This window comes from Enhydra lutris, unplaced genomic scaffold (assembly GCF_002288905.1).
Source record: "Enhydra lutris kenyoni isolate GAN:26980312 unplaced genomic scaffold, ASM228890v2 scaffoldscaffold15, whole genome shotgun sequence".
Lineage (NCBI taxonomy): Eukaryota > Metazoa > Chordata > Mammalia > Carnivora > Mustelidae > Enhydra > Enhydra lutris.
In genome coordinates, this window is record NW_019154099.1 from 14788119 (window position 1) to 14797173 (window position 9055).

Consider the following 9055-nt stretch of genomic DNA (forward strand, 5'->3'; position numbering starts at 1 on the left):
ACAATAAAATTCTACATATTTACTAAAAAACATAATGCTTTGGTATAGAAAGATGTGCTTGATTTATCACTACTGAGAAAAAACTAACTTACATAAAGGTGTGATTAGTAATCTAATCACATATATACCCTACTCACGTGACATGTAGGTATTGGTGCTTTTATAAATACTATGACTGAACTACATTTTGAAAACATTATATTAATATTACTTGTACAAAAGTTATTTGATATCAAACACAAATTTAGAATATATCTAAATTATATTTTAGTGCTAATCCAAATAATTAAAATCTCTCCTATTAAAAAATTTTAGAATTTTTACTTTTCATCATCTTTTTGACATTAGATATATCTATAAGACTTTTTTTTAAATTTTTTATTTCTTTTCAGCGTAACAGTATTCATTGTTTTTGCACCACACCCAGTGCTCCATGCAATCCGTGCCCTCCCTAATACCCACCACCTGCTTCCCCCAACCTCCCACCCCCCGCCCCTTCAAAACCCTCAGGTTGTTTTTCAGAGTCCATAGTCTCTCATGGTTCACCTCTATAAGACTTTTAATGACATCTAAAAATATTGTTATAACCTCAAATATTTTATTCAGTATGGGACTTTTGATAGCAAATTCTCTTTATATAGTCAGAAAAGCATTATCCACTAGTGCTTTGGAATATGTAAGATTATTAATTTAACTGATAATTTTTGAGAATATATCTAGTATAAAGTCAAATACACATCGAAGATAAATGTATATTGTTCAAATAACCATCTAAATAATGTGCAGAAGCTACCTTTTGAATCAACTTACAGACATTCAGCAGAAAAAGTCCCATGTAGAAATGCCCTCCATATAATCAACAAACATGTCAATCCCCACGTTCCCCCCACCCCGATCATGCAATACACAGAAGAATATTGCTGCTAATTGGTATATGTTTTTCTTTTGGAAGTGAAAATTCTAACCTTTTACTTGACAGATGTTTGGGTAAAATGCCATGTAACATTTTGAGAGCTTATCTGTGCTCTTTAGAGTTCTGTTTGTGCTGCCACACATTCAGGAGCAAACAAATGAAAAAGTAAACAAAAGTAAAAATATGACCTAGTTAGGTATTTTCAGATAAATATATAAATCAAAAGTAGGTTAATTTCAAATAGGTAAAATATGTAATAGATTAATCAAATAAAATATCAACCTAGAAAGCACATCTCTAAACGTCTGGAATATTTGAGAGCAAATAACATATAGGATGGTCAAAAGATTAGTAATTATAAATAAGTGCAATTATGTATGTTTTAAAACAAATTTATAATTCTTAAAATTTTGTTATACTCATTTTTATCACAATTTAGCTACAAAATGAACTAATACTATAATAATAATGGCAACTATTTTTTTAGAGGCAGCAGAATCTTTCCCAAATGTCCGCTAGTCCCTACAAATTTGGGAGAGAAGAACACCAAATACTTTATTAGTATTTTTGAGATGATAAAATTTAGTTACTGGGAGGTTAACCTACTTGCCTACTGGACCAGATGAAACCAGTCTGCCAGTAACATTTTCAACATTATTAATGAGATATCCTACCTTGAACAGACCACCCCTACCCCACATCATGACTGACATAAAATTTTAGGTGTAATTAAGACTGCTAATGATCCTATGTACTCTATTTTGTACAAGAATTGTATTTAAGTATGCTCTGTTGAATAAATGTATTTAATGCTTTTGTTGAACATACTAAGTCCACATAAACCAATTAGCTTTGTTCTTAAGTCATAAATATCTTAAACCCATCAGAATGAATGATCAATGTATTTAATTGGACAGACATGAAGACAACTATAAGTTTCAAAGAATTAATCCATACTTTTATAAGAAAAATAGTATTTTATTAATATGGAGCTAATCTAATTGAATCACTATCAGATACTGGACTTGACATATATAGCAATATTGAAACATAACAATTTTATATACCTTATCTAAAGAGTATAATCACATAAATTAAAGTGGGAAGTACTAATAAATCTTTTCCTTTTGAAACATTATGTTAAGGTGTATCAAGTCTGACTGGTCCTTATTTCATTTACCTATAAATTAATTTCTCCCATTAACATTGTTTGGTTTCCCAACAATACACTAAAATAAAAAAGAATATTAGTTATGGACGTATACCAAGGATGCTGTTATTCTACTTGGGGAATAAATTATTTACAATTAATGTAACAATGAAAAACAAGAGAAAGTAGTTATAAGCAATCAATTGTTTCTTGTGGAACTCTAGCATTTTAGAAAACTGAGTGATCTCTATGATAAAAGGACTTGCCTGGTGGGTAGAAGGACAAAAGCAAACATGGAAATTAATATTGTTTATATGAGAGATAGTGAAGTGATTGAAATTAAAGTGGTAGTGAGAGGAAATGGTACTATTAGTTTATGTATTTTAACATAGATTATTATGTTTATAATTTATATTATACATTTATATATTTTTATAAATGTATAATATAAATTATAATATAATATTATATTCAGATATAATGTTATATAACATTAATATAAATTTATAGAATTGAGAAGTCACCCACCACCCTACCACCCAGATATAAATGCTTACAACATAGCCTTATAAATGCCTGATGTTCATGTCCCCGCTTATTTTTTATGTACAAATGTGTATACATAAATTTTAAGAAAATTCCAATAATGTATACCTGCTTTTATTAAATGCTGTTTATGTAAAATTTTAAGTGTTGCTCCATTTTATTAATTTTCTTATATTAACATTTGGATAGAATACTGACAGCTGTTGGGTAATGTATTTATCCACATCCTCTGTGGTAGACAAAATGCTCCCTCAGAAGATGTCCACATTCTAATCTCTGGAAATCTGCAAATATGTTACAGAACATGAGAAAAAGAGACTTCACAGATGTAAATAGGTTACAGACTTTAATTTAGAGAGATTGTCGGAAGTAACTGAATGGACCCAATCTAATAACATGAGCTCTTGAACCAGGGAATTTTCTCCAGCTGGAGTCAAAATAGATGCAGCAGAAGGAGAAGTCAGAGATTCGAAATTTGAAAAGACGTCGACTTTGCTAGTTTGAAGATGAAGAGGGCAATGCAGGACTGCAGATAGCCTTGTGGAGCTGAGACTGACAATCAGCAAGGAAATGGGAACCTTATTCCTATAATCACACATAACTGAATTTGGCCAACAATTCTGGATCAGGGACAAAGGACTTCCTCCCTTGTCTGCCTTGTTCATTTTAATTCCAGTACCTAAAAATGTATACCTCATTTGCTAAATCAAGAACGAATGAATTATATTTCTGATTTTGTAGATTGCTAATATCACTTTAACAGGTTTTTTTTTTGTTGTTGTTGTTGTTACATGAGAGATGATTCAATTTTTCTTGATTCGTAGGAGCTAGAAATTTTGTATTACATTTGTAGTACTGTTAGGATGAGAAAGTTGGAAGAGAAATCTATTTTATAGGAGGAAAGAAATGCACCAAAGTTAGTCACTTTGGTAGAAATGACACAATAAAATAGAAATAATTCAAGAAATCAGGAAAGTGCTATATTGTTCAGCTGTCTTATAGAAAGAGAAACAAAATAAGGAGAAGAAACATGCAGAACAATGGAAATTGCTTATTTATTTTGGTATAGGAGTGGAAAGAAGCAAAAATGCAGAAGGACTTTGAGTATATGGAGGCAAGGTTTTGTAGAAGACTGAAGCACCACTCCTGGTTTCAGGTAGGAGTGTAGAATGAGTTTGTGCAATAGATGAAGTCGTGAAGGGAAAAATGTGTATTATTTATAAAATCTGAAATCAAGCTCAAGTATTAAGGACCCTCTGTGTTCTGCAGCACTGAGGTTTCTTCCATGGTTTAGTTACAGTGGAGTGCCTCCAAGGCACATTGTCTTGTCCATTTTCCCATCAGCTTGTTCCCTGAAAATGTCACTCGTCCTGGAAGCTGCATTCTGTGTTGACCTATGGGTTTGGGGCATGAACAAATGTGGCTGACTGCTGTTCATCTTGCTCTTTCTGGCGAAGGAGGGCTGGCCACCAGAACTTAGAATTAACATGAATGAACAATGTTTTTTTTTCATTATCCTTGAAGTTCAAAAATCAAGAGACTATTTCTGTGTTGGTTTGTACATTTTGCGTGGTAGTCAGTGAGCTATTTTAATTAACAAATCTGGGCCTCTTTTTTTTTATTTTAACCCCAAAACTCCTTTCATATTTTTATGGTAAGAGATTTTCCTTATTTTCTCCATTCTCTCTTATTTTCTCTTTTCTAAGTTCTGTTATTTATTATTGTGTTCTGTTAATTAATATCTAACACCTGTCATTGTGTTTATTTTTCTCTGATTTTGTTGATCTCCTCATTAGCCTCTTCCTCTGAGTTACAGGAAAATAGCTGAACCTTTTCATATAATTTTCCACAGCCTATGTTTTTGGCTTCTTCTCTTTAGAGTACATGATATTTACATTTTTCCAGGTCTTTTCCTCTTTTTCCCAGAAAAGTGGCTATGGGGAGCTGTAACTTGAGAAGTTCCCTTCAATCAAGTCCAATCTCAACTGTATGTATAAAACACCTTCAGTTATCAAATATGTCATTACTGCCCTTTCCACAATGATGAATGATTTTCTATATTTTTGCTTTATTTTTCTAAGATATTTTTAATGGCAGTTTAACAAGGTTTGAGGCAAGAGAGGAATTAGTGACATCTACATGTCACCAATTCACTTGGAAACTAGGACAAGGTTTTAGACCTTGATTAATTATAAATATTTCTTTCTTTTAATACATATAGATATTTAAAACCAAGTATTTCGGTTTTCTTTCCTTAAATGTTTTTATTCTTAATAGAAACTACTTGGAGTGATACCCTAAGTTACTCACAGTGCTCGAGATTTCTATAATCAGGAATCCATGGGGCATAAGGAATTCCATGGGTTGCTTCTTCACAAATCCTCCCTTAAAAATATGTAATGTTTTAAATCTATGTTTATAAATACAAATATATTGAAAATAAATTCCAAAGCATTCAGCAGATTCTTGGAAGTGTCCATGACTCAAGAATCTAGCTACCACGAGGCACCTATGTGGCTCAGCTGATTGAGCATCCAGCTCTTGATTTCAGCTCAGGTCACAATCTCACGGTCAAGGGATAGAGCCTGGTGGCAGCTTCCTAGCTCAGCACGGAGTCTGCTTGAGATTCTCTCTCCCTCAACCCCTGCCCTCACTCTCTCCACTGCCCCAAATATATATATATATATATTTTTTTTTTAAAAGAGTCTAGCTATGACTTTTAGAATATTGTTCATTTATACTTGTTGAAATGGATTAAGTCATAAAATAAAATTTTAAATCCTCACCATTTTTATGCCCCTCTCTGATTATTTTTGACTGCTCATATCAGCTGTTCCCTCTACCTCTAACCAGGCAGAATTATATGTCCATTGTTCATTAGTGAGAGTGAGAAAGATCTGTAATCTCATTAGACCCGTTGCTACCAAACCCAAAGGGTAAAGTGGAAGTGCTCCCCCACTGAACAATCTTTTTCCTTTCCTGTTGGTTTGTGAGGTTCACTTGTATCACAATAGTTACGGTCAATTAAGCTTCCACTGCAAATGAAGCATCTGATCATAGTAAAGGAAGCTTCCACTTTTAAAAAATGGATCTTTTAATTATTAAAATATATCTCATACAGTGCAGTGCATCACACAAACTCATCTCGCCTCTCTTAAAAATTTAGTGTCAGCAGAGCAAAGCTACTTATTGATAATTTTCCAAAACAGTTACTTCAGTGTTTGTACCTGAGTCTGCTAATCAAGTATATACAATTCCTAAGAGTGTTCATGCAAATATTTATACAGACTGAATTTATAGATCACCATCAAATTTATTGGATAATCATTCTGTAGCATTCAGCAGATTCTTGAAAGGAGCCTTGTCACAAAATGTTTTAATTACCACTATTTGTTATTAATAGACCTTCAGAATATTATTAATTCATATCTATATAAATGGCTGAGCAGACTGCAAATTACAAAATCTTTCTATTTAGGCTTTTCTCTGATTCCTGTGCCCCACTCAAATCATACAGAAGGGGAAAATGGTCCATCCCAATTCATCTAATTATTACAGCCAATGTATTTTGGGATTTATTTGTGTTTTTCTAAGATGAGCTGGCTGATATCTATCTATCTATCTATCTATCTATCTATCTATTTATTTTTAAGATTTATTTATTTATTTATTTGAGAGAGAGAGAGAGAACAGGAGCAGGAGGGGCAGACGGAGAGTGAGAAAGAATCTCAAGCAGACTTGGTGCTGAGCAGGGCTCCATCCCAGGACCCTGAGATCATGACCTGAGCTAAAACCAAGAGTTGGATGCTTAACTGTGCCATCCTAAAGCTGGCCAACATTTAAGTAAGTACTCAAGAATCTACATTCTTTGCATTTTCATAGTATATTTGTTGTTGTCACATAACAAGTTTATACTCCAATAACTAGTTTTTTTGTTGAATAAAGCTATCTCACTCATTTACTACCAAAGTTGAACTTCAGTTCTTCAGTGTTTAAAATATTATAAATCATTCTATTTCTTTTAGTATTGGCAACTTGTAAATGACCATGGCCTTTTTCTGCATATTTGGTTCTCCTCTTTTTGAGAAACAGATGACACTGACTCGGAAACCTGTGGGCCCTCTAAGAATCCGAGGTTAGAAATGAGGTTTCATAGCTCCACGAATCAATCCAGCCATGGTAATTTTAAGGATGATTCAGTCCAGTGATTTAACATTTAACGTGACTTTTAAAACATCATTTGAGTAAGAACAGAAATAATTTTATCAGGTATGCACTTGTTTATGTATGTTGTGGGTAGGGGAGACTAAACAAAGGTGCTTTACCTAAAACAAAAGCCTGCGGCTTCCAGGGTGACTGACGATAGCTGTTTAATAGTGCTTGGTTTTCAACTGAACTGCTCCAAATTTTTAAAGATAAGAGGAAATAATATGCTTAGCTCACTGAAAAGAGGAATTTACATAAGTAGAACATAATTATCCAAGTAAGACCTTGTCGCTGAGACTTGGGAGGGTTAATGATTATGATGATAATTAAAATGCAGAGGATTTGTAGAGCACTTATTTGCTTTCTGAAGAGCCCAGTGTACTTCCTGTATATTCTTCTCATACTTCTCTATGTGATAGCTATATAACAGGATATTTAAGTATCTCAGAATAATAGACAGAAATGTGTGACCTGTTATACCAGTAAGTGATTATAAGCTTTTGGGTTTTGCCTCACCTGAAAGGTAGGACCTCCAGTGACAAAGCTTTTTGAAACATTTCAGGTCATCACAGTAAAACTGACTCTGAGGAAAGAGTGCCACCTACTGAATCAAGCTGCCCAGGTTCCCACCCAGGGCTGGCCTTGCAGCTTTAGGATTGTCCTAACTTGCTTCCCTGTAGGAAACAATGGGATTGCTGCACCATACATGAAATACTAATTATCTATGCTTCTCGCTTAAGCCGTTTTATTTTAACCATCCAGCAGTCACATATATGAATTAACTATTTCATTCATAAACTTTTTATTTCTTTTAAAAAGTTGTATACGAGTATTGAACAAGTCTAACTTTCTTAATGAAGGAAAATTTCAAAACAAATGCCTCAATGTCGCTCTTTATGGCCGAAATGACCACAAGGGGGAGCCAGCACGTAACTTCTCATGGGGCAGGAGCATTGAGGTTTCATAATTAATTGAACCTTTTTATTTCTGGCTAAGTCAGGAGAGGACATGAGTATGACATTTGAAATTTATGAAGCTCCGGATAGGTTTTCTCAGAATTACATCTTGCACAATGTAATCCAACTCCCAGTTTTAATTATATGCTAACTAATACATTAGATGTAACATATTTTCTTATCTGACGATTCTTGTTTGCGGCTTCTCAAGTATTCGACACACAACTTCACACACAATTTATTTACACTACACCAAATAACCTTAAATTGTCAAATTTAAATACAAAAATTTTAAATTAACTTTGAAATTTGTCTCAGAACTTAAAAATAAACGTCCTGAAATATGTCACTGTTCAAGATTTGATCATTTGTGACTAACGTATGACTATGTCCTTTTGACTAACATATTTAGAAATATATGTAAAATAAAATACATGAACACCAGTTGGGAATTTAGTTCATTTCTTGTGTGAGTTTTAAATTAATAGAACTTGTATGTTTTTGTAGGGTTAACCCTGTAACTGTATTTTTGACTTTCTCTAGGAATGCACTTTGTTTGTGTGGGAAGAAGTCACAAGTATACATATAGTATTTCATAACAACATATACATATAATAAAAAATAAATAGTTTATTTCCTTATAAATATTTTTCTAATAGCAAGATTTTGTAGTTTTACTAAAAACTAAAAAAAATTCAATTTAAAATACTGTTCATTTGTGAAGATATTTTATATTTGTTTCTTATTTTGTTGTATAGAAGAGATTGAGTTCTCAAAAACTTTTAAAATTACAAAACATTTCTCCTGAAGCTTAAAAATTATAGTTCACTTGCATCTTTATTGTAATTCATATTTATCATAAGAGAGAGATGTTTTAGTTATTGTCCTATTAGTAGCATAGATTTGTCAATTGTTAAAAGAGACGGCTTTGGTTAAAAGTCAGCAAATGGCCAAGAACTGTGTGTTAGAGGTGAGCCACAAGTATCTCTAAAAGACAATGGAAACTCAGAGAACTAGCTGTGAATGAAATACTATTACTCACTTTAGGATTCATATGTGATAGGGAAACTTTTCATACTTACATCTAAAATAGTTAACTGTTAAAATTACTTTTGAAGATTTTCTATTAACAAATTAAAATATATGAAAGCAGGTAGTGAAATAATGGTAAGAAGGACAGAAAAGTAAACAGCAGAGAGGGAATTTTTATTCCTCTAAACAGTGGTTATGTTGAAAATATCAGCATCAAAATTTCTTCTAAGTACTGTATTGAACTCAAGAATA